The following is a 27,672-nucleotide window of genomic DNA, read 5'->3' on the forward strand; positions in this document are numbered from 1 at the left end:
CTGCATTCAGATAGATAGATAATAAATAAAGGTATAGATAATAGATCTATAAATAGGTCTGTCTATATATATATTAATAAGCACACATTTATATTATATATGTCACACACACACACACACACATCTACATCTGTACAATACACACATGCACTTGCAGAGAGACAGACAGAGGGAGAGGGAGATTTTATAGATACACAGCACTCCACTGTGTGGATATATGGTAGTTTATTGAGCAATTGCTGATTCATAGATATTTGGATATTTACAGGTTTTTTTTTTTTTTTTTTCCTTTGCAAATAGTAGCTGGACTTAATACTCAGAGAAGGAAGTGTACGAGTCAGGGAACTAGTCAGCTAGTCTAGTCAAAACCTGACTATGTGTAAGGCTTTGAAGGCCATAGTAAGAATTTTGAACTTTATTCTAATGACATCCACAGCCATTGATAGTTTCAAGCTGAGGACTGACATACTGTGCTATTTGTTTTTATCTGGACCATGTGAACTGAAAAGAGGCCCAGGAAGATGACTACTGCATGAATTGCAAAGATAGCTCTCTGTTAGGAAGATCATTTCTATTTATGAAATAATTCCTTTGCTTACCCCAAAGCCTACAATTATAAATAATTTCCTAGGAAAGCAGGTTGGCATAGTCAACTAGAGTTTGCAAGATACTTAAAAATAGGTTTCTACGATTAAGATTTAAGTTTGTATTTCCTGGCCCCAGTGCATATGTATTTATTTAACATTTCAGAATATATATAAAAATCCCACACAAATTATAAATTAAGAAAATGCAGAGTAATTTCAAAATGTGCACAGACTGAAATCTGAAAGAGCTCCATGTTCAATGAGAGTCTGAAGGTCATTTAGTTTTTCAGAATCTGTGAAACTTTTCCAAAACCATGCCATTAGCTCTCCTGGGGTATTACACATTACAGCTAATAACACAGTTATGGCTCATGTAGTTAAACAGTGATATTGCTTTTTTCTCCCAGAAGGTCTTCATTTTAGGTTTATATAGTCATCTTCATTGTACAGTTGTATGGATTCACATTGCAGCAGCCATAAAAAAATTTTCAAGATAAGTTCTCTCACTAAATGCCAGATTTTCTGTCAATTAACCAAACCACTGAATCTCATTAGGCTCTAACATACTTTAAAAGAGTATTTTTTAAAACTTTGTGTTTCCAAGCAAAGATTCAGGTTATTTTTTATTATTATTACTCAAATGCTTAAAGAACAATCTACAAAGGGTTTTCTTTTGTTTCTTTTCCTTGTGTTCTCATTTGTTTTGCCATCTTTTGCCTTGTGAAATGCGTAAACTCTCTTTCTCTAAAAATCAAAACAGTTACATTTTAATACTCTAGCTGCAAATAACAAATCTTATGAGATTCTTGGTAATTGAAGTAAACCTTTATACTATAGAGGGGGAGGAGGAGGAAGAAAAGGAATGTATTTGAACCCTTACCATATACCAGATGTTGTATTAAGTCACTGTACTAAGGGATTTTAATAATTATATATTATCCTTAACACAACTCTGTGATGTGTATCAGTATCACTATTTTAAAGATGTGAAAACAAAGTTTTTAACAGGTTATGGAACTTGCCCAAGAATCACATAGCTATTTACAAATGACAATATGAACCCAGGTTTGCTGACTCTAGAGAGGAAGTTTCAAACCAGCAGCCTATGGCAGTATTTAGTATCCAGCTATAACTTCTTCTGTTGTATAACATACAAAATAAATGAATTTCCAGTACTAAAAGTTGGGATTATTATTTTTAAGTGTGTTTCTACCTTCTCTTAAAAATGAGAAAATTGGCAACTTCAAGCCCTGCTCCTCCCTGGCCACAAACAGCTGGAGCTAAATACTGACATCACTTGAACTAGAGAAAGTGCTCCTTACTTCCGCTGCCAGCCTCTGTGACACTGAGGCTGAGGCTTCATTTCTTCTGCTCGTCCTGTGGGCACTGCCCAGCTCACTCATTCCCTGTCCCTGCCATGCCCCTGTGTGTACTTCCATCTGTCTCTCGCTCTAATGTCAGTGTGTGCATGCCAGGTGGCTTCAGTCATGTCTGATTCTTTGAGACCCTATGGACTGTAGCCCACCAGGCTCTTCTGCCCATGGGATTCTCCAGGCAAGAATACTGGAGTCGATGGCCATTTTCTCCTTCAAGGGATCTTCCCGACCGAACACATGTCTCTTATGTCTCCTGCATTGGGAGGCAGGTTCTTTATGACTAGCACCACCTAATGTCAGTGCTCTTAAAAAACTCTGTGCTGCCAATACTTTAACCTATTCTCCCTTCTCTGAAGATAACAATCAAAATAATGCAAATATCCAAACTTGTACCTGGAGCTGAACAAAACAATTATAAGGTAAGCAGTTATTTTTGCTGCTGTCATACATATGTATGTGTGCTAAGTCGTTTTAGTCGTGTCTGACTCTTTGCAACCCTACGAACTGTAGCCCACCAGGCTCCTCTGTCCATGGGATTCTCCAGGCACGAATACTAAAGTGGGTTGCCATTTCCTTCTCCACAGCACCTTGCCAACCCAGGGATTGAACCCAAGTTTCTTACATCTCCTACATAGGCAAGCAGGTTCTTTACCACTTGTGCCAGCTGGGAAGCTGTCATACACGCTTATGAATATTAGCAAATATGGTGTTGCTTAAAAAAAAATATTCCTTTTTGTTTAACTTTACTTCTCTGGGTTACTGGAACACTTTCGTTTGGGAGATTAAAAGGGTTCAATTAAAAAAAGACATCTAGGCCAAAGGGTACAAGTCTCGGCAATTTTAACTTTTCCTGTTGCACCCTGAAGGGAAAGCATTATGTTGTAGCACATGGAAAGGCTACAACATCTGAATCCTGGGGTTATCTGAATCCTGCCCTGCTTGTTGCCTTCCTTTCCTCTAAGTCTCCAGTAAAGCTTTGTCTTCAGGACACTCATTTCCAGAATCCATTTGACAGGCCTTGTTGCCCACAACACTTGTACCTGTACTAGGGAATATTTGTTGTTTTTTAGTCACTGAGTCATATACAAATCTTTGCAACCCTGTTGATTGTAGCCTGCATGACTCCTCTCTCCATGAGAATTTCCAAGCAAGAATTCTTTAGTGGGTTGCCACTTCCTTATCCAGGGTATCATCCCAACCTATGGACTGAAACTGTGTCTCCTGTATTGGCAAGTGGATTCTTTGAGTCCCAATATAGAAGGGTTCTATATGACCGGCTGAAGGAGGAAGAAAAAGCCAAAACTTGAATTTTCAGTGGGTTAGCTTTGTATGTCAATTGAAAATGGACAGTGACTGTGTTGCAGCTATATTCATAGGTGGCCTGGAAAGATATTTTGGATGAAAAGCTTCTCAGGAGGTAGATATCTCATCCGTATTGTGTGAGAAGTGGCCAAAAGTGAGCCTATATATAGATGCCTTGGCAGTAGTCAACTGGTTGAACTTCTGGTCAGGACACTGGAAAGAACCAAAGTTCAGAAATAAGAAGTTATGGGGTGTCAGGGGACGTTCAACTTTAAGGGGTCCAATATGTTGTTTTCTTCCTTTGTGTGCAGTTTCTCAAGGACTCTCTGTTCCTTAAAAACAGGAACGAGTTTTTAAAAAACTCTCTGTTCTCAAAAGCAGTTCCTGGAAAACAGGAACGAGCAGAGCTGCACGCAGTTCTCAGGACCGAGATCATGGGAAAGAGCCACCTGCTTTGATTCCCCTCAGTGACTCCCTTCAGTGACCTTTTAGGACTATCCATTTTGTTGCAACTGGTGGAATTTCATTCTTTTTAATGGCTGAATAATCATTCTATTGAAGATATATAAGCATGCATGTCTGCAAATAAAGTACCATTGTTTCCCTCGAGACTTGGGTCCCCTGCATCCTTCTTCTTGTCAACTCCAGTCCCCAGGTCCCAGTCTACGAAGACCGTGACAATGAGGTAGGGTATATGTCTGGCCAGTGTATATACTTTGTAGCAATTTTAATGCCCACCAAAAAAAAAAAAAAAGCACCATTGAAAAAGGCCTGGAAATTAAGAACACAAAATTACCTGACCAACTGACATTAGCAAATCTCATCATCAGCAACTTCAGATCTACCATGAAGGATACATTAAAGGATTACCTGTAATGCACTAGTTACTTCTACAAAAAGGTAGAGGGGCTTCCCTGGTGGCTCAGTGGTAAAGAATCTACCCGCCAGTACAGGAGATGAGAGTTTGATCCCTGGATCAGGAAGATTCCAGAGAAGGCGATGGCAAACCACTCCAGTATTCTTGCTTATGAATTCCCATGGACAGAGGAGCTTGGCAGGCTACAGTCCATGGGGTCTCAAAGAGTCAGTCACAAGAACAACACAAAAGTAGGTAAGAGTGACCATATATACCATCACTCCCATTGACCCAATGGGGATTTTGTGATCCCCACCCTAAAACTCTGAGCTGTGCAGAAATGAAGGTCCTAAAAGCCAAAAGAATATACTATTATCAAGGTAATCAGAAAAAATGCCATTATATCAGCTGCCACCAAGGCACCTCGCCCACCAGGACTTCTTGTGTCCAGAGACCAGCCAGCAGACAAAAACAGAAATCACCATGCTAACAAAAGTAACTGACTCTGAGTGGCAGGAAATGATAGGGCTGTTTTTACATAATGGGGGCAACAAAGAGACACATGAAAAACCCAAGTTATCCATTTGGGTACCTCCTGGTACTCTCTTGCTCCACTGAACAGTTACATGCAGCAACTCAGGCCTGTTAAGGGTACACTCATCAAGTCTTCAGATTCTCAGAAATGAAGATTTGGGTCACACCACCATGTAGGTAACCAAGATACGCTGACGTTATAGCTGAAAGCAAGGAAACTTTAGAAAGGAATTTGTAGATGGAAAAAGATGGGTACCAATGAGATCAACCATAGTGACCGAGGCAATTATAGTTCATCCTGTATATTGCTCTTCAGAGTTTCTCCTCATGAAGATAGATCCATGGGAACCATTGGAGAGCTCCTTCCCAAGTAAGTGTGGCGAAGTAAATCTGTGTGGAGCAAGTGGTAGACTGAAGCAGCAATGAACATCAGCCACTCAGATCTTTTGCTGAAGAGAGCATAATTGATTGGTGGCCGAAGCTGTTGAATTTGGGATCCACCAACATGACTGTGCTGAGGCCAGACTTCCTACATGCTGCTGCTGCTGCTGCTAAGTTGCTTCAGTTGTGTCTGACTCTGTGCGACCCCACAGACGGCAGCCCACCAGGCTCCCCTGTCCCTTGGATTCTCCAGGCAAGAACACCAGAGTGGAGTGCCATCGCCTTCTCCACTTCCCACATGCTCCTTACAGCCAAAGAATTAACACAGAAGGGACTCCTCTGAAGGGAAACTACCTCCCACTGGCTTAGCTGAAACTCTTCAAAATGCAGTGTGAGACCCTCCTTCCTTTCTTCTCCCCTTGACAGGACTCAATAGAGAACAGAACTACAATAGAGACAGAAGGCGCTCCCCACCTTCTCCAGTCCCCTCTCACTTGTCCCTCACAAACATATCCTTCCATATATTTCTTGCACATCTCACCCTATCTTGCTGTTTGCCTCTTGGATGACCCAAACTAACACAGAGCTTTTTTTTTTTCCCTTTTTTCTGGCTGTAGTGGGTCTTTGCTGCTGCACATGAGCTTTCTCTAGTTGTGGCCAGCAGGGGCTACTAATTGCGCTGCATGGCTGCTCATTGCAGGGGCTTCTCTTGTTATGGAACTAGAGCTCCAAGGTACATGGGGTTTTACAAGTTGTGGCTCACGGGCTCTAGAACACAGGCTCAGTAGTTGTGGCCCATGAGAGTACTTGCTTCACAGCATGTGGCATCTTCTCAGAGCAGAGATCGAACCCATGAAGTGACAGGCAGATTCTTATCCACTGTACCTCCAGGGAAGTCCCATAGAGGCATTATTAATAAGTACCTCAAGAATAAAAGACTATATTAAATAAGTCACTACCAATAATGTTAACTGTGATCTTCATTAGCTCTCCTGGATGTAATCATAAGAATTCTATGAATATATTCAGAAACAGAAGCTGAGTACTCTACCTCACAGCAATTCTAGAGCTCAATATGGACAATCTACTGCAATTTTCCTGAAGTCAGAGTCAAGATTAAACTTTTGTGATGAAGACGAACTGCCCTCAGCCACTCTTTTTGAATGCTGAATGAATCTGGAGATTACCTTTTTCTGTAGACTTGATAGTATTTAATTAATTTGACCTGAAATTATAAGGCGAAACTGTAACTACTGGTATCAGTACTTATATGCAAAACTGACACTATAGGAGTGTTGTTTTGATGACAACTAATATTGTCTGAATCATAAGTAACACTGATCTGCTTTAAACACTGCCTAGGTTGTTGAAAGTTACGGTAAAAAGAAAGACTTCCGTTACCACACAAGGAGATATACTTTTCAAGCTCAATCTAGATTATAATAGTTTCAGATTCAAAGAAAATTTCCAAATTTCAAAACTCATTTAACTGTGTAAGTGAGGTGCTTCCACATAACCTTCAATTGAAAGGGAATAATCTGAAATGTAAAGACATACTAAAAGGCAAAGTATCTAGAAAAGAATCTAGCAGAATTCTGTAAATGCCTTTCATATGTTCATGGATTAATTTGGCAGAACTCTTCTCTGTGAAAAGACATTTTCAAAGATGAAATAATAAAATCTCATTACAAGTCAGCATTGAGAAATGAACACATCCAGTTGATTCTGATACTAGGAAACACTGACTTGGAACCCAATTAGTGATTATTATTCCTAAAGAAGATTTTCATGTCTCTCATTAATACACCTGTATTACCAAAAATTGTCTTCAATTATTATCTTTTGAATGTCAGCAATAAGATTTGTGGAATCTTGATTTCTCACTTATTATTTAATGACCTCTGTAATGGTCTCAATTTTGCTTCTTGGCCTGCAAAGCCTCTAAAGTATTTATTATCTGACCCTTTCTAGTGGAGGATATCAGTACAAAAGATTCAAAACCAGAAACCTGTGTACAGTGTATATGTACACATTTCCCCTCTGTCTTGAGCCTCCCTCCCATCCCCCTACCCTACTCCATAGTTAGAACTGATATGCAATGCTGTATGGCAGAAACCAACACAGCATTGTAAAGCAATTATCCTCCAATTTTTTTTAATGGAAATTGAGGAAGACCCTAAGGAAACAGAAAACAAAACAAAAACTGAGAAACCATATGCAAAGTCTTGATTGCTTTTTCTTGTATTTTGACATCAATTCAGTTCAGTTCAGTTCAGTCATTCAGTTGTGTCCAACTCTTTGCAACCCCATGGACTGCAGCATGCCAGGCCTCCCTGTCAATCACCAAATCCTGGAGTTTACTCAAACTCATGTCCATTGAGTCAGTGATGCCATCCAACCATTTCATCCTCTGTCATCCCCTTCTCTTCCTGGCTTCAATCTTTCCCAGAAACAGGGTCTTTTCCAATGATGCACTTCTTTGCATCAGGTGGCCAAAGTATTGGAGTTTCAGCTTTAGCATCAGTGCTTCCAATGAATATTCAGGTCCAATTTCCTTTAGGATGGACTGGTTGGGTCTCCTGGCAGTCCAAGGGACTCTCAAGAATCTTCTCCAACACCACAGTTCAAAAGCATCAATTCGTTGGTACTCAGCTTTCTTTATAGTCCAACTCTCACATCCATACATGACTACTGCAAAAACCATAGCTTTAACTAGATGGACCTTGGCAAAGTAATGTCTCTACTTTTTAATATGCTGTCTAGGCTGGTCATAACTTTCCTTCCAAGGAGTAAGCATCTTTTAATTTCATGGCTGCAATCACTATCTGCAGTGATTTTGGAGCCCCCAAAAATAAAGTCTGCCATTGTTTCCACTGTTTCCCCATCTATTTGCCATGAAGTGATTGCACCGGATGCAATCTTAGTTTTCTGACTCTTGAGCTTTAAGCCAACTTTTTCACTCTCCTCTCTCATTTTCATCAAGAGGCTCTTTAATACTTCTTTGCTTCCTGCCATCAATTAGTTATACTTTATACTGTTTTTTGATGCCTTCAAATACAAACATGTTTGCAGCAAAACAGATACACGAGGGGGAAAGTTGTAGGAAGAGTTTCAAATGATGCCAGTGAGATTTTCACAACCCAGTTCCCTTAATCTTATACTGCCTGGAGCTATCATTTGTGGCTTGACATAAGACAAAATTATTTGAAATAGTTCAACATGCTCCATGATAGTAGTACTCTAAATGACATCAGATGTACTACTAATCTAATCTGCAAATTATACTGGTGCCTAAAATCTTTTGACTGTATTTAAGATAAGATTCAAATTGCAAGAATAGGCCAATAACAGTGATCTAGGTTAAAATATTGAAGAAGGCACTGGCGACCCACTCCAGTACTCTTGCCTGGTAAATCCCATGGACAGAGAAGCCTGGTAGGCTGCAGTCCATGATGTCACTGAGTCAGACACGACTGAGCGACTTCACTTTTACTTTTCACTTTCATGCATTGGAGAAGGAAATGGCAACCCACTCCAGTGTTCTTGCCTGGAGAATCCCAGGGACGGGGGAGCCCGGTGGGCTGCCGTCTATGGGGTCGCACAGAGTCGGACACGACTAAAGCGACTTAGCAGCAGCAGCAGCAGGTTAAAGTATATGACTATGCAGAAATTATATATTTGGGCAGAGGAGGAAGCTATTCACAGGTTCTTTCTACTTTTGTCCCTGGTCACCTCATGTAGCATACCCAGATACTTTCATACATTGGCAAGAAAAACACTGGGAGTGAGATAAATGTTCAATTTACACTCAACAGAAGATTTAATATAAAATATTAAATAAACTTGTGCTCACATTAATAATTTTGAACAGGTAAAATATTAAAACTATGGTACCACTAATAATGAAGTTTTTAAAAGATATGTACACTCAAGATAAAGCTTTAAATGAAAAATATTGAATATTAGTTATATTAATTTTCGGGATGGAGTTTTAAGAGAGTTATGAATGTTATAAAACAAATTAGATTCAGTTTGTTTATTCTTTTAAAAAATAAAACACTATTTTAGAAGATAAATGCTTTGTTAGAATTCATTCATCTCGAACTTATTCTTTCAGCATGCTAATTAATAGAACAGGACCATGGTTTTGTTAATTAAAATAAGATACCTTGGAGAACTGAAATTAATTTTAAAATCTTAGTAGATACCCTGATATCAATAAATCTCGCAGATGTTTTGTTAGCACTAAAGGCAAGTGGATAAAGGCATTCTTAGCTCGACTTTGGCAAAAGTGAGGGGGAATTATCCATTTTAGGCTAATCACAATGCTTCAGATAGATTAATGTAGTTTTTCATTAAGACTAATCTCCATGGATATGTTAGAAATTTCAGAATTAGCTTTCAAACACTATATATCTAAGTCGTTTGTTCAAATGTGATCCAGTTTAATAGTTATTGAAAGCTATAACCATCTGGCAGATGTTTTCTGGCCTATGTGGAATGAGTTGAGGGGCTCATTTCTGTTTCCACTGAACACATGTCCAGGTCACCAGAAATACGACCACAAAATGCACCCTAATTAGCAATCTCAAGCATGTTGTGGGCTGCATGGTAATGGAACATGGGCTACTCTCCAAATTTGGAAATGAATCTATTCAGATACAAATAGAAATGCCCTTGTAGGGTCAGCATCAAGAGAGCTTGCATTTCTGTGTAGTGTAAATTTCAAAAACAAAAGAGTGGGCTTTTTTATTTTTTGGCTTTAGGCATTCATTTGACATTTTCTCGAAAAAATTCTTTCTCACTAGTAATTTTTTGATAAAATGCAGAGTAAAGCATATGTCATTTGATTGTTAACATTTTGGGGAAAACATATCCCACTGAGACTGATAAAAGCTACAAGAGCTTACCCCATAAAATTAACTCATGTATATATACCAAAATTTATATACAATGTCAAGGATTTTACAGAATACCGATACCCTAAGACAAATAATCATCTTAGAAACTGTAATCAAGATTTTCACTGTGATGTACAGACTAATATTAACAAAGAAGTTCTATTATTATTATTATTATAGGCCCAATAAGAATTGGTAAGACTTTTTAAATGCAAAGATTCAATAAAATTGTCACTTCTTTTATATGCTAGTTTGAATGGTACCCCAAAATTCCAGATGCTTTAAGTTGGTAGATCTCCAACATCTGAAGCTATCTTTCTATAAATATATTTATTTTGTCCTATAGGCTATACATTCAGCAGAAGTCACCACTTTTACACGAGCCCCTCCAGTTTGTTTATAAACATAAAATACCTGCATTAAAGACTAAGTGGAAAGTCCTAGACCTGTGAGAAGAACAATTACACAAGTATGAAAAGACAGGGGGAGAAAATGAGAGTTTTCTTTGTACATCAAATTTATATAATATTTATTTATTTATTTATTTTTAAAATTTTATTTAATTTTTAAACTTTACATAATTGTATTAGTTTTGCCAAATATCTGGGTACATTGAACTTTAAAAAATCTACTCATTGAAGTCAACAAATCTGTATTGAGTTACAAAGAGACATAAACAGAAGAAAAGGAGTTGCTGTCCTTTTGACACAATGAATGAGAGACAGACTTGAGGAAATGAGCAGTTACAGCACAGTGCGAGATAAGCCATGAGGGAGAGGAACAAGATGGTGCAGTGGCCCTTAAGTGGTAAACCTGAGAGAGTACTCAGGGTCCCTGGACCTAGAGCTCCTGGAAGGCCATGTCTCTGTGTTATTTGATCCTAAAGCTTATGTCCAGCATAATGATTGGCCAATAGAAAGTCACATAATAGAGATTATTGTTTTGAAAATTCAATTTGTCATGAAGTCGATGATGGTAGTGGTGGTATGTACATACAATTTATAAAATATCAAATCTTTTTGAATAATTAATATATATTGGGTTGACCAAAAAGTTTGTTTGAGTAAGATTGCAGAAAAACCCAAATGAACTTTTTGGCCAATCCAATATAATTATTTATCCATTTTTATAAAATGTGTTATACAAACCAAAAGATCAGAAGAGTGTTGTGGACTAATATTATGAGCTGGGAGCTGATAGACATTTGAGTCAACATGTGGATCAGTCTGTTCAGGGAGTGCACTAACAGAATGAAAAAATAAAACAGAGGATCAAGGATGTAGCATGAAAGTGAAATAAAAAGTGAAAGTGAAGTCGTTCAGTCATGTCCAACTCTTTGTGACCCCATGGACTGTAGCCTACCACGCTCCTCTGTGCATGGGATTTTCCAGGCAAGAGTACTGGAGTGGGTTGCCATTTCCTTCTCCAGAGAATCTTCCCAACCCTGGAGTTGAACCTGGGTCTTCCGCATTGTAGGCATGACACCAAAGATAAAAGTCACGTAAATTCAAGAATGCCCTGAGTCATAAAAGCAAATACAAGAGGAAATAACATCAATAAGTCAACAGAGAAGGAAAGTGTTTTGAAACTAGGGAGTTGTGAATCCAGTCAAGCGCCAAGACAGGTCAAATGGATAAGAATTTCAAAGAATGTTTAGGTTTGGAAACCAGAGGGCCATATGTTACCTTGGACACAGCTATTTCAGAGAAGTAATAGGCCTTTGTCTTATGAAGTAGAAACCAGATTGTGCTTGTCTCAGTAGAGAATGGCGGGTAGTAGGTGGGGAGAGGAATTTGAGAAGGCAGATCTGTTCAGTTCAGTCACTCAGTTATGTCCAACTCTTGTGACCCCATGGACTGCAGCACACCAGGCCTCCCTGTCCATCACCAAATCCCAGAGCTTACTCAAACTCATATTCATTGAGTCCGTGATGCCATCCAACCATCTCACCCTCTGTCATCCCCTTCTCTTCCCACCTTCAATCTTTCCCAGAATCCGGGTCTTTTCCAATGAGTCTGTTATTTGCATCAGGTGGACAAGTATTGGAGTTTCAGTTTCAGCATCAGTCCTTCCAATGAATATTCAGGACCAATTTCCTTTAGGATGGACTGGCTGGATCTCCTTGCAGTCCAAGGGACTCTCAAGAGTCTTCAACACCACAGTTCCAAAGCATCAATTCTTTGGTGCTCAGCTTTCTTTATAGTCCAACTCTCACATCCATTCATGACCACTGGAAAAACCATAGCCTTGTCTAGACAGACCTTTGTTGATAAAGTAATGTCTCTGCTTTTTATTTATTTATTTATTTTTTCTCTGCTTTTTAATATGCTGTCTAGGTTGGTCATAACTTTTCTTCCAAGGAGCAAGAGTCTTTTAATTTCATGGCTGCAGTCACCATCTGCAGTGATTTTGGAGCCCCCAAAATAAAGTCTGCCCCATCTATTTGCATGAAGTGATGGGACCAGATGCCATGATCTTAGTTTTCTGAATGTTGAGTTTTAAGCCAACTTTTTCACTCTCTTCTTTCACTTTCATTAAGAGGCTCTTTAGTTCTTCTTCAATTTCTGCCGTAAGTGTGGTGTCATCTGAATATCTGAGGTTATTGATATTTCTCCCAGCAATCTTGATTCTAGCTTGTGCTTCATCCAGTCCAGCATTTCCTGTGATGTACTCTGCATATAAGTTAAATAAGCAGGGTGACAATATACAGCCTTGACGTACTCCTTTCCCTATTTGGAACCAGTCGGTTGTTCCATGTCCAGTTCTAAATGTTGATTCTTGACCTGTATATAGATTTCTCAGGAGGCAGGTCAGGTGGTCTGCTATTCCCATCTCTTTAAGAATTTTCCACAGTTTGTTGTGATCTACACAGTCAAAGGCTTTGGTGTAGTCAGTAAAGCAGAAGTAGATTTTTTTTTTCTGGAACTTTTGTTTTTTTTCGATGATCCAATGGATGTTGGCAATTTGATCTCTGGTTCCTCTGCCTTTTCTAAATCCAGAGAAGGCAGATAGTGACATATATTTTAGGAAGCTCCTGTTCAAACAAAGGAGACAAAGCCTCTGGCGCTGCAACTGACACAGACACCAATAAGAGAAATATTGCTCAAGATTTTCCTTCATGTGACATGTAAATGGCAGCACAAAGGATTTCACAAAGACGTAAGATCTCTCTGAGAGGAAGGGGAGTTCAAATAAACATTACCGTGAATTACTAGACATGGTTTCTGAGATCACCTTTCCTCCAGGTTTATCTGTCCGAAGTACGTGTAAAATGTGCCTGAGGGTAAGGAGATGAAGCCCCTAAACCCTGGAGACCTTTGACAACTCTGCATTCAGCACCATCATTTACTTTTTTGTGGCTGCTGTTGCTGAGTTTTTTTTTACTTTACTTAGCTTTCTGAGAAGCAACTTAAAGGCCAATGTAACATTTCTCAGATTCTTCCTGGTTATGAAAAATTTAAAACATGAGGGAGAAAATTAAACACAGATGACATAGATGCCCTTGCCTTTGTTTCTTCATCTACAAATATTTGTAATCAAATTCTACTACAATGTTCACATTCCTTCCTTGCCACTGTTTTATTTCTACTTTTATTCTGTGACTTCTCTTGTACCCTAATGCAAGCAAATATCAGTGAATTAAATCAGCCAAGGAATAAAATTAGATGAAAGCGTGTGACTCCTTCCTCCTTATTTTTTCGGCTAAATACAACAGTTTTTAAAACTAAAAACTCTCAAATTTAGCTTTCCCCCCTTTGTTTACATTAAACTTGCAGAGTGTCTAATCTTCTCCTTTCCTCTGACATGCTGAGGAAAGGGATAAGACAGGTTTCTGTGAGATCCCCTATGAGCTCCTACTCTGTTATCCCATTTTAGTTACATACACAAAATAAACACTGTTTTGGAAATTCTCTCATTTGGGATAACATGAATGGAGCTGGGGGGCATTTGGCTAAATGTAATAAGTCAGACAGAGAAATGTTGTGTGGTACCACTTAGATGTGGAATCTGAACGCATGAAAACAGAAAGTCTCATGGTGGGTACCCAGGGATAGGGGTGGGGTGAGGGGGGAACTGGCAGATGTTATGTAAGGACACAGACTTGGAAACAGTGGACAAATAAGTCCTAGAGAGCTAATATACCGTATGGTGATTATGGTTAACAGTACTGTATTATAATCTCCAAAGGTGCTTAGAGACTAGATCTTCATTGTCCCCACCACTAAAAAGAAATAATTATGTGGCATGAAAGAGATGTTAGCTAAGGCTATGGTGGTAATCAGATTGCATTATCTTTTCTATACCTTAAATCAACATGATGTTTTACACCAATTATATTTCAATTAAAAGACGTTTAATAAAGGTAGTTAAATGAGGAAGTAAAACTGAATTCTTTCCCTCACTCTTCCTTCAAGCTATCTTGGTGACAGGGTGACTTAAGGCCTTCTGTGTAACTGGATAGGCAGGGTTCACACCTCCACCTGCCTGGGCAATATTACACATCCTTTCTAGACTCAGCAGAGGCACTGAAAGGCAATAGTCATACAATAACTGGATGGGTTATGATTGCTTATTAATTCAGTAAATTCTTCAAAACCAATCTCTTGGTAAAGGTATGAGGATGATCAAAAAGAGAGACCCAAAAGAATCCATGAATGCCGGATCTTAAGAAGGAACATGAAAAGAATCTTTAGCCTGGGAGGTCACGGTCTACCATTTCTCACTTTCACCTTCGGAAAGAACTGCTTATATCTGATCACATGTTTGTTTAATGAAGTGTCTGCCTTTAAATGAGTTAATGAACCTTTGCTTGTGGAACAAAATAGGCAATGCCGGTTTTTATGTGAATGGCAAGCTGACCATTGCTTCATTTCTCCTTAATTGTAATATTGTTTGAAAGCTTTATGCCACTAATAAGTTAGAGGTAATTTTGAGAGAATATTAAGGAACTGATGATACAATTTTTAGAATCTCGATACCACTTATTCTTAAGAAAATTTTGAAAGCAGATCCAATCAAAGCTGCTCCATTTGAAAGGAGAGAAGGAATCCAAAGTCTCTCTGCTCAGCCTCACGTACACCCCTGCAACCCACACTGCACCCTGCACCCTGCCCCATTATGCACCCCCTCCCAGCCCCACTCTGTACACCCTACCCTGCCCCATTCTGAATCCCCCCACCCAGCCACACTCTGCACCTGTCATCCTGTCCTTCACACTCAGAAGCCCCTGAGGCCTGCTTTTGGATCATGAAGATTTCTCAAGACACATTTAGAAATTCATTGATCTAGTCTATCACTTTCTCACATCCTTTTCCTCTCCTAACATTGGTTATTTTTTGACTCATAATCACCTTTAACTGTGTAACAATCAAAGAACATGAATAGAACCACATTTTGTACAAAACATACACTGCACTTGTAAAATAGAAAATTACTTGCCTTGTCAATTTAAGGTGATTAATTAGATTCATTCAATTTCTCTCATAACATCTTATACAAAAGATGATTAGGGTATAAAAATTAATAAAACATCAGTTAAATAGAGTCAGAGTTTTCCTACCCTGCCACAATAGCAGAGCCCAACAGGAAGAAGATCGACTCCCTCTTCTTGCCTGACAAGAAACTCAGCCAATGAGAGACAGTCGCAACTCAACGATGGAAAGCCATGGGCTCTACTGCCTCCCCACTTCCTTTTCCCTCTATGAAAGAGTGGTCCTCTCCATTCTTTGGGGATTTCCACGTGTCTCACCATGGTTGTAGACCCCAAATCGCAATTCTCTGCTGACCCTGAATAATTTTTTTGCTGGAAAAATAACTGGTGGTTTGTTTGCTTTAGGTTAACAAGACATACAAATTTTCTTCCTTCCCCTTTTCCTCGTTCAAGTATTCCTTTTTTTTTTTTTTTTTTCAAGTGAACCAAGGACTCTAGCAGTGCCCCAGATTTTTTAAAAGCAGAAATCTTTATTTAAAGTCATGATTTCTGGGATAGGAATCATTTTGTGTGTGTGTTTCTTCACCCAAGGAAATAAGTATTATAAATAAGGGTCCTAAAAAGTGGAATTCAAAGGAATTCTCTGATGCGGAGTTTGGGGACCTGAAGCATTTTTGACGGGGACAGTTCTCACCTTCTGAATTCCATCAGTGTGACTTTGGTGATGCAATGAAATTTAAATTCATAGTAGCCTCTTTTTTTCTGGTCAGCATTGCAATAATAATAAAAGATACCAGTAATGGAGTCTGTGTAGTCAAGTATAAGGCAGCAACCCATGGTTTTGCAAGTGGTACAGTGTACAATGCTGCCAAATCTAACAAAGGCCATAATACTATAGACAAGGCAGAGTCATATATTGATTACAATTTTCCTGACAGATGAGAGTAAAATCCCATTTCTAACAGAATCACAAAAGGGTCTCAAGGTAGGGGTTTCATGACAGATATTTTCCTTTTCCACCTAAAAATCCATTCTCTGTCCATCCCCTCCTTTCCCTACCTTGCTCTCTACTCAGAAAAATTGATTTGTCTGTTCTATAAAATAGAACCCATCTTCTGGTTGGAGTTTAACCCAGAGAGTAGCATGGAGATGGGAAGGTCAGGGGAGAGAGGAGTCAGAGTAGCTATTTCTTTTTTACATCCCCTTTGTGTCAGCTAACCCCACCTGCCTCACTCTTTCTGGGTTCCTGTTATAAGTCACACACTTGTCCCTTTGGGGCTGACTAGGACACTGAAGGGTATTTGTCCTAGGTACCCACTCCAACAAATTTAGAAATAATGGCTTTACAAATAAATAAATATTTCTGACCTTGTTCTATTTTGAAGGTGCTTCTGTTTCCCCTTGGTACTCTGACTACTGGGGGTCACTTCTTCATTCATACACAAGCAGTGCATGTGTTGGCCCTTCTTCGTGCTCATGATCCAAACTGAGGGCCTTGGGTCCACTGATATGTGCCTGTGTACCTTCTTCCTAAGAGAAAAAATGAAATAAAGAGACAATCTGAAAAGAAGAGAAACATTTATGGGGTATGGGACCCTCCTAAAGTACAAATGCTTATGTTCATATTCAATTTGGAGAGAAATAAAAATTCTTAGACATTTCTCTCTACTGTGAAAAACACCATTCCAAAATTCAGAACAACAAGAAAATCTCAATTTTCTATTTATTTAGAATGTTTAGTGATAAATGCCAAGGCATACAAACATTTTAAAATATGAGTCTTATATCCTAATTTCAAACCACTGGTTCCATTTTCTTTGTAATAATTTACATTTTTTTTCAAGATGGATATCAGAAGATATGCTTACAATATTCTAAAAACATTGAAATATATAAACTTACATATATGAAAATATTTATAAGATTATTCTAAAACATGCTTATACTTTAGATTCCTGATTTGTCAACTTAAATAGTATCTCTTGAATCAACAATATTGGATTAGCTATTTAATAAAGGGCTTCCTTGGGGGCTCAATGGTAAAGAATTCACCTGCCAAGCAGGAGATGTGGGTTCGATCTCTGGGTCAGGAAGATTCCCTGGAGAAGGAAATGGCAACCCACTCTAGTATTCTTACCTCAGAAATCCTATGGAGAGAGGAGCCTGGCAGGCTACAGTCCATGCGATTGGACACAACTTGGCAACTGAGCATGTATGCACACATCTAATAAGATCCCACTTGCTTTCACCAAACATTATATGATAAATACACACAATTTCTTTTATGTTTTCAAGGTTTCTAAAATTTATCTTCTGTCATTTACCTATAACCATGCCCTCTGTGCTTTATCCAAATGCTGATTATACAAACTGACCAATATTAACATTTAGCATAGGGCATACCATACTAAAGAATCAAGTTGTATGGGGGAAAAAGGAGACAAGTGGCCTTAAACTGTTAAACATGTGCCAAAGGGAAAATGTTCTCAGCATCAAGGTCAAATTAATTTTCTTTTCAGAAACTCAATGAATTGCTCAAAACATTGCCACATGATTGTGCTTGTTCCTTCATCTTGAACCATAAATTCAGTAATATGGAATTTTAAATAAGAATTAAAAAATAATCATACTCTAGTCCATAAAATATATATAGATACAGTATTATTTATGCTCAACATTCAATGGATTTATTAAACCTAAGAAAATTCGTTAATGAGATTGAAATCATAGCTTTGGGAAGGTTACCTTGGTAACAGTTTGGCTTGGTTTCCATGGTTACAAAGAGTACAGCTGAGAGGCTCAAAGAATCACAATTTCCTTTGATTGGTAGATTCTCAAAAATGATGATTTGGAAAGTGACAGGGGATTAAAAAAAAAGAAAAAGATTTCCCTCTTGAGGAAAGAGACATTAAGTGTAATAATAGCACACTGATGGTCAGACACAAGACAGGCCTTTGAAATGTAATGAAACCTCCCTCTGCCTCTTCATAAAAAGGCAAAAAAAAAAAAAAAAAATTGGACAGACTATCTCAATTTATAGCAGCATGAATCTGCAAACTAAAATCCCTGCTCCTGATTAACTGACCAAAATATGTTAGATTGTTTATGAAGCATTTTTGAAAAATTAGTTTAAAAGTTTACTAATTGAGTTAAAAATGATTCAACAGACTAAAACAAATATTGTAAATTTCTCTTTATTGTCTTCTGGGTTTGAGTAGGAAAAAATAACATGGTGTAATGGAAGTATAGTGATAAGGGCATTAAGAAATCAGAGTCAGGGATATCATAGTCAGGGTAGCTAGTTGCATGTACTTAGGCATATCATTTTATTTGCAATTATCAGCACTCACTATCAAAATTGACGCAGAAATTGAATAATTGCCTATGCTACTCATTGGAAAATACTATAATACATGATTTTAAGATCTCTTTCTGTATCTTGAATCCTTTGATTTTAACATATTTCCTCCCAATTTGTAAAGCACACTGAAGAGATCTGTGGGCAGGCCAGGAAAAATGTGGACAAAAGCTCTAGACACTTAGCCCCTCCCTACTGTGTCAGAGCCCCATAAGAAGCAGGAAAAATGTCTAAGACTTCATTTAGATTTTCTCAGCAGGATGGATGTTTAAAGGAAAGACCAAATGAACAGTCTTTCCCAGACTTAACTATCTCCAGCTGGAAAGCAAAGCATTCAAAGACAAAGAACTTAAAAGCAAGGCAGATTCTCTGAGCAAGAGGAGTGAGGCCCAGCAAAATGGATGCGCTACAGGCCAAGGGTCTAGACACCTTGATGATGGTCTCCTAGTCCCCTTTACCAGGCAATTCCCCAGCCTCTCAAATTCTAACCCTCCAGTGCATAGACTAATCATTCTAGAAATTCTGTGGGCCCAAGTGACCATTTCCAAATGTGTTTCTGTTCCTGTGCTTGGTGAGAATATGGAGATGGCAGCTGGGAGAAGTGACAAGAGAATTACCCAGCCAAATCTTCACAGCAGCAGAGAAAGGCTCTAGGATCCCACTTGACCTCGGATACAACGGTTACCACCACAAGACAGGAACAGGATATATAACCAACTTAGAACATTGAAATGGATACAAAGTATTTCACAAAAATTAAAAATGGTGGGGGGTACAGAAATCAAATCCTCTAAGTAAGATATTACAGAGTCCATGCTGAATTCTACTCTTGATCTTCATGGTCCTGGGCTACATAATAATAGATTGTGGAAAAACAAGATATTAAACTAGAGCTCTGTGAATTTTATAGAAAGTCAGAAAAGAAAATCATGGAGGAATTATCCATACTACATCAAATAGATTAGAAGATCTTATTAGAGATGGCTAAAAGAAAAAGGCATTTTAACACAGCAAAGATGCTATTGAAAGGAAAAAGGAAGGAAGAAATGAGAGAAGTGAGACATGAAAGAAAGAGAATAAGGGAAAAAAGAAGTTGGCTGAAAGGGAAATTCAAAGAAATGATGGTATACAAAAGTGAAGTAAAAAATTAACTCTTGCAGGAAAAATTATCTAAGAAAATAAATAAAAAACTCTTACTGTTCCTTACCAAAAAAGAAATTAAAGACAGAAAACATAAGCCCAAAGTATCAAAATACTAAGCTTATAATGATAAAATAGCTGAGTATAATGCAAATGCCAAGCTAAGGACCAGATTGGAGGAGCAAAAACAGCATTAGAGAACTGAGAAATAATTTGAAAATAATAGGTAATTCCAATAACTAGATTATACCAGGTAATATAGTAAAACGAATAACATGAAAGATAATATAGAAAGTCTTGAGATAATAATGTGAATGCAGAGGAATAGAAAAAAATTATTAAAGTAATTAGAAAGAGGATAGTAGAAAGCAGGTAATAACAATCACACCTAAGATAACCCTTGAATCTAAAGTAGAGAGCACAACTAACGGAACAGAGAAAAATACCTCTAAAAGAACATTTTGCTCATATAAAAGAATAAATGAATGCATGGATCAAAAGATTATGTGCTTCTAAAAGAAGCGTTACAAAACAATTAGCTTCTAACATGATAGCCAACTTCTTGAAATTCAAGGCTAAAGAAAGTATTCTTCAGTCATCTAGGCAAGGAAAGCAAGTTGCTTATACAGTGGGAAATGCCTACTGTCTTTGGGCAACTGCACAAATATTGAAAAAACCTTAGGAGCAGACAGTGTTATGTGGCAACCTGGATGGGATGGAGTTCGGGGGAGAATGGATTCATGCATGTGTAGGGGCTGTGCAGCTGAAACTAGTGCACCATTGTTAATCAGCTACACTCCAGTGAAAAATAAAATGTTAAAAAAAATGGAGCACAGGCTACAAAGATTTAAGAGGAAATCAAGAATTATCCAGGAAAGTTATATGCAGACAATCTGCAATCTGTCAAGCAAGTGTAAAGATAACAACAAAAAAGATTTTTTTTCAGATACACGTGAATGCAGGAGACATGAATCCATGATGCCTTACAACATATGGAGCCCCCCAGATATAGTAAAGTTGTGGCAAAGAACTTAAGGTAATTACTGAAAACTTTATAGAGAGAACTGAGGCTAAATGTTAAGGTATCATATAGAATATAAATTTAGAATTTCTTACATACACATGATCAATATGTAAGTTTAGGCTTTATAGACTAGAAAAATAATCTATACATCCCAAGTCAAGAGAGAAGAAGAAAGGGGGGTTGTATAGGAATATATAAGCAAACACGTAAGTGAGATGAGGGGTTTGCCTGCAAATATCTTGCAGAAGAGAATTTCAGAGAGATGTTACTGAGCAAGGACTTACTGCCTGATTTCCACAGAAGCCAGTAATATGGTGCCAGCTTTTGAGAAAAGAAAGAACTTTATTTCAACTTTGACCAGCAAAGACTCAGGAGGCAAGTTTCTCAAATCTGCCTGGTGATCCAAGGTTAGGGGTGAAATTTAAGAGCTTAGGTGAAATTTTAAACTTGGAAGCTGATTGGCTAATATTAAATTAGTTCATATAAGCTACTTGTGCTAATGAAAGCTAGATTTTCTTTAATGAAGACTTCTTACTTTGTAAAAAGGCTCTGGTGGCAACATTCATATTCTTTGAGTTTCACAGAGTGACGATTATTGGCTTTGGGGTCACCCTGGAGACAGGGGTTCCCATCCTGTCCCTATGCAGTGCCGCCTATGTAAAATAACTCAAGGTTTGTTTAATCAACCACCTATTTAAGGAAGCAAAACCAGTTTAAGATAGCACTGTTTCAATTTGTTTAATCAACAACCTATTTAAGCAAGCAAAAACAGTTTAGCCTGATGCTATTTCATAGAGGGAATAGTTAGAGAAAGCCCTAAGGTGTAAGGATCCTGGGCATGTTCTAGGTACAGCAAGGAGACCAGTGTGAGTAAAATAGATCATGGGGAAGAGTATCAGAAGATGTGATAAGATATTACAGGTTCTATGGAGCTCATTCCAAAGATTGAGGAGCAGGATAATATAATCTAATTTATACTTTCAAAGTGTCATTCTTGCTGTTGAATCAAGAACTAACTCTATGGGGTAAGGGTAGATACAAGGTGTCTATTTATGAGATGATTGCAACAATCCAGGCATGAGATTATCATGGCTAGATTAGGATGGAAGCAGTGAAAGAGAAAAGAACTGGTGCGATTCTAGGTGTATTTTGAAGAAAGAGCCAAAAAACTTCCTGTGTGAAATACAAGATGTGAGATAAAGAGAGGAGTCAAGAATGACCCACAAGATTTGACCTAACTGGAAAGATAGGGTTGCCAAAGAATAGACAGGTAAAGCACATTAGGAGTTCAGTTTGTACGTGTTTAGTTTGAGATGTTATTATATAAATAGTTAGACATACTGTATATTTTGGAGTAATCAAAATTTTTATTGTATTTAAAGCTGTAAGACTAGAGAAGATCACCAAAGAAGTACATGTGTAGGAAAAAAAAAAAAATGACTAGAGTGAGCAATAGAGTACTATAAAATAAACCTTTGAAAGAAATGTCACCAGCAAAATAGCCTGAGAAAGACTGATGAGTAAAAACCAAAAAAAAAAAAAAAAAAAAAAAAAAAAAAAAAAAAAAAGGGGGGGGGGGTTAGGGGAATATGCTAAAACCTATTAAGAAAAGTGTATGAGCAAATGAACTTATCTACAAAACCTACTCACAGATATAGAGAAAAGACTTGTGGTTGCCAAGGAGGAGGGGGAGTGAGGGATTGGGAGTTTGGGGTTAGCAGATGCAAACTATTAAATATAGGATGCAAAAACAATAAGGTCCTACTGCATAGCACAGGGGACTGTATTCAATATCCTAAAATAAACCACCATGGAAAACAATATGAAAAATAATGTGTGTGTATATATATATATATATATATATACACAACAGAATCATTTTGCTGTACAGCAGAAATTAACATTGTAAATCAACAATAACTCTTCAATAAATTAAAAAAAGAATCACCAGCAGTGCATAAGAGCTACCACTGCTCCATGTCCTGTCAACACTTGGTATGGTCAGTCTTTTAATTTCTGCCATGTTAGTAAGTATATCACAGTATCTCATTTAATTTTTCTCTTTTTCCCACTGAAGTTGAGCACAGTACAGGTCTGTTTGTATAAGATTTGTATGTGTAGAAGTTTTTAATATATTAATATATTCCCATATTATACATACAAGCATTTTTTTTTAACCTAAAAACATACATATAAGAGTTAACAGTAATGACTTGGTGGTGGGGGGTGAGGAACTGGTGCAGGGGGAAAAGATAATCTTTTCATTTATGATTTTCAGTATAATTTCAATCTGTTTGCCCTATCAATGTGATGTTGTTCAGTCACTAAGTCGTGTCTGACTCTTTGTGACCCCATGGACTGCAGCATGCCTGGAATTTGCTCCAACTCATGTCCATTGAGTTGATGATGCCATCCAACCATCTCATCCTCTGTTGCCCCCTTATCCTTTTTCCTTCCACATTTCTATTTTAAAAATATAAATTAAAAATTGAAGTTCAGAATTATTTTAAAGCATATATTCTTAAGCAAACATGTAAGATTAACATACAACTTTTAATATGTCACCAGTTAACCCTTTTTCTGGATAAATACTATAGAATTTCTATGTCCAACATAGTAGCCATAGTAAAATATATTATCTAAATTAAATTTACCTGTTTCTTTTAAATTTTTTAAGTGGCTTCCCAGGTGGCTCAGTGGTAAAGAGTCTGCCTGCCAATGCAGGCTAGAATACTGAGTGGGTTGCCATTTCCTCCTCCTGAAGATCTTCCCAACCCAGAGATCAAACTTACATCTCTTGCATCTCCTGCATTGGCAGGCGGACTCTTTACCACTGAGCCACCTGGGAAGCCACTTAAAAAATTTAAAAGAAACAGGTAAAATTAATTTAGATAATATATTTTACTTAACTATTTCAAACATATTATACTTCCAACATGTGATATTAGTCAAATTTCAAGTGGTTACGGAGCAGGAGATGCAAGAGATGTAAGTTTGATCTCTGAGTTGGGAAGATCCTCAGGAGGAGGAAATGGCAGCCCACTCGGTATTCTAGCCTGGATAATCCCATGGAGAGGAGCCTGGTGGGCTACAGTCCATGGGTCACAAAGAGTCAAACATGACTGAGTACACACACACACACACACCTAGAAAATTTTAAATTAAGTATGTGTCTTAAAATATATTCCTATTGACGATATTGCACTAGAATCTATTGCTAGAGAAAAACATGACTAAGGAGATTTCCAAAGAAAAATAATCAGCTATACAAAGCATAAACACACTTCACTTTAACCCAACGCAGTTATGTTTTGTTATGCCAGAAGCACAAAGCATACCTGTATACATCTTACTCAAATCATGACTGACTATAATTTGAAGTCAGGAGCAAGATTATAATTCTCATCAATTTTCACAGTTCATACATTTTCTTGTAGACAAAATAAAGAAAGGGAGAAGTCCCAAAGCAGAAACAATGCTTTTGGTAACATCTATGCAGCCATTCTTGAAGTTAATATTTCACAAATGGCTACAATGGGTCAGGACCTGCATGAGACAATAACAACAAGATAAGGGATGTGCAGTAATAACAAACACAGGCCTTCCTTTTCCACCCCCATTTAGTGAAACAATATTCTCCGTGGCTTATAGGATACGTGCCACTCTTTTAGTTACCACTTTGCAAAGCATGCATTTAAATGCAGTAACATTTTCGGGGTGATCTAGCCTATAGATAGCACCAGAAGAAAATACTAAACATGCACTGTTTGACATAAATTAACTCTAACATGTGTTGTTTATATGTTTAATGTATATTTGTTGTAACAATTATCTCAATTTCTTGGGAACGTAGCTCTTGGGGGAGGGGATGGTCAAAGCTTGGGGAAGGTGATTTTCCAGGCTGGAGATGTGAAGGCAAGGTGCTGCAGAAAACAATTGTCTCCTCTGGCTGGCACTGAGTCGCAGCTGCACGGGCTGTGTGTGATATGGCTGCTGTCAATGAAGGCAGTTGTATGCAGAGCACTGCTGGGCTGTCGGCTGCAGCTACCGAAGGGCTTGTTGCAGTATTTGGGTGATGTCTGAAGACGAAGGCAGATACTGGGAGGGCAGAACAACCACACTGAGCAAGGTACAAGGGCCCAGGCACTCGGTAAGTATATTTAAATTAATGGGAGAAATAAAGAGATTTTCAAAATGGTAAAGCAGTTTTTGGTGGGAAGCACTGGGGTTTGTGAAGATTTTTAATGTCTTCTTAATTCTCCCTGTCAATCTACTTGGTAGCTCCAATTTCTTCTCTCTCTCTCTCTCTTCTCTCTAAGAGATGCACATAGACATACACCCTGAAAGACATCTCAAAAAATAATTGCTGATTTGTCATATGTCTGCAGAGTACAGTTTTCTGCTTGTAATGCTCTTTTTTCTACTAATATGGCCTGGAATGAGCCAGAACCTTTAAGAATGTTCCCATTACTTTTAGACTCTTTAAAGGATCCATTATTAACTGTTAAAAGTTTGAATTGTACACAACAAATCAGTCAAATGCCAGAAGACAAAGCACAACAAAGATGGGTTGCTTAGGGAACTCCATTTGACCTAACTTCATCTAACCTGAAGAAAATGTATAAGGCTAAAAATTAAAAAAGAACTTCTATACACAAACTAAACTTTTGTTTACTGATTATGGGATATGCCTTGTCCCAGGGAATCTGTGTACAGGACTCTAAATTAGGAGTATTTGTCATGTCATCTTGGTGCACTGGGTCCTCTCTAGATATATTTGTGTTAGAACCAGCTTCTCTTAGTTTCACATAAATTCTTCCCTGTATCTAGGATTCTTTTTCATTTTTCTCTAGTCCTTTAAATCAGTGTGTTTTTAAGTAGGCAAAAAGGGAGTAAGAAACCTCTTATTAGCAACCAAGAAGCATGATCCAGTATACTATTCTTTCATTATTTAATAAAGAATAGTTATTATTTTTCTGTTTTAAGTATCAGAGGAAAGTAAAATTAGACACGTACCTATGAAACAAAGAATTGCTCATTTGAATGACACATTACTGATTCTGAATAGTTTTGCTTTTCAGAGAGCAGATGAGTTGCATCATTTTATTCTCAAGAGGTGGTAACTGATTCTTTTGAAAAGTAAAAGGATATTCCTCCACTAGAGTGGAGGCCATATCAATGCATCTCAGTGGGCTCCATAATGCTACGCACATAGTAAAAGTCAATGAATGATTATTAAAAGAATGAATGAAGCACTGTTTCAAAAAGGCAGATTGAAATAAGATAGTAAAGAAATGCACCTTGACAGGAATTTGGAAAGTGCAAATAATTTGCTGCTGAAATAGGAGTTGCATGTTCCTAGAGAAGAAACATCTAATAAAGGTTGGATATCTTACATTTAGCAGTGTTGTTTCCAATCAAATAACTCTGGAAAAAATTAGTTAAAAGCAAATATGGGAAGAAACACTTATACTAATGATATTTCTTCCCATATTTGCTTTTAACTAACTAATATACACCCGCATTATTTCACAATGACCTTTAGTGTGGGAAATTATAAAGCCAGAGATAAGATTAATGTGTAGAAAATGCATGCCTTAAGTGCTGCAAGATTGCTGAAAGTGGATTCATAGTTTAGCAGATGATACCACGAGCCTCACTGAATGAAAGAAGTTATTTATCACTAAATTACAGTCCACGTAGACACCATTCCCCACCTGTAGCAGTTACTTTTACGGCCAGCTATTCATAAAATTTGCTCTTATTCCTGTATGACATAGGATGATAGGAACAGCTGAAAACAAATACACACAATCGTCTTTACATTTCTTACAGTATAAAGTAATTAAGATGTATAGATGATTCCTTTTCATAAATTAATACTTGGGAGGCCCCTAGATATTCCCTGCTATGATGACCAAGCTAGTGTTGACAGGGACATGTGGAAATGGGAACTCTTATCCCTCACTGTTGGGAATGTAAATTTGTAGAAGACTATTGGAGACCAATTCAGTGATAGTAAAGATGAAGATCTGCATATCCCATTAGCCAGTATTTTCATTTCTGGATACATGTGTCTTCAAAAGAATTGCTGTATGTGTACATAAGAACCACTGTCTTATATAATGGAAACAACTAAATGTCTATTAAAATGGCAATAAGCAGAAATTATATTAATTATGCTCATAAAATGTAATGATATGCAGAGGCTTAGAACAATGTGAAGCTATGCATTGTCATTAAGTTTTAAAAACATAATTTTAAGTGACTAAAATGTGTTTTAGAATTATACCTAAAATAACATACATATAACTAAAATGATTCTCTCTCATTTCAAATATATGTATATTTAGTTATATATGTATATATATATATATATGTTTATGTATTTATGTATGTACTTGCTTCCCTAGTGGCTCAGTGGTAAAGAATTTGACTGCCAATGCAGGAGACCTGGGTTTCATCCTTGGGTCAGGAAGATTCCCTAGAGAAGGGAATGGCAACCCACTCCAGTGTTCTTGCATGGGAAATCCCATGGACAGAGGAACCTGGTGGGATATAGTCAATGGGGTCTCAAAAGAGTCTGACACAACTTAGTGACTAAACAACAATAAATGTATGTATATAGTATCTAGGAACAATATATTCAGAGCCAGAATAACCATTAAGCTAATGAAACAGGAACACATGTATGGCTGTGGCGGATTCATTTTGATATTTGGCAAAACTAATACAATTATGTAAAGTTTAAAAATAAAATAAAATTTAAAAAAAAAAAAATT

This window comes from Bison bison, unplaced genomic scaffold, assembly GCF_000754665.1.
Source record: "Bison bison bison isolate TAMUID 2011002044 unplaced genomic scaffold, Bison_UMD1.0 scf7180017864384, whole genome shotgun sequence".
In the NCBI taxonomy this organism is placed as follows: Eukaryota; Metazoa; Chordata; class Mammalia; order Artiodactyla; family Bovidae; genus Bison; species Bison bison.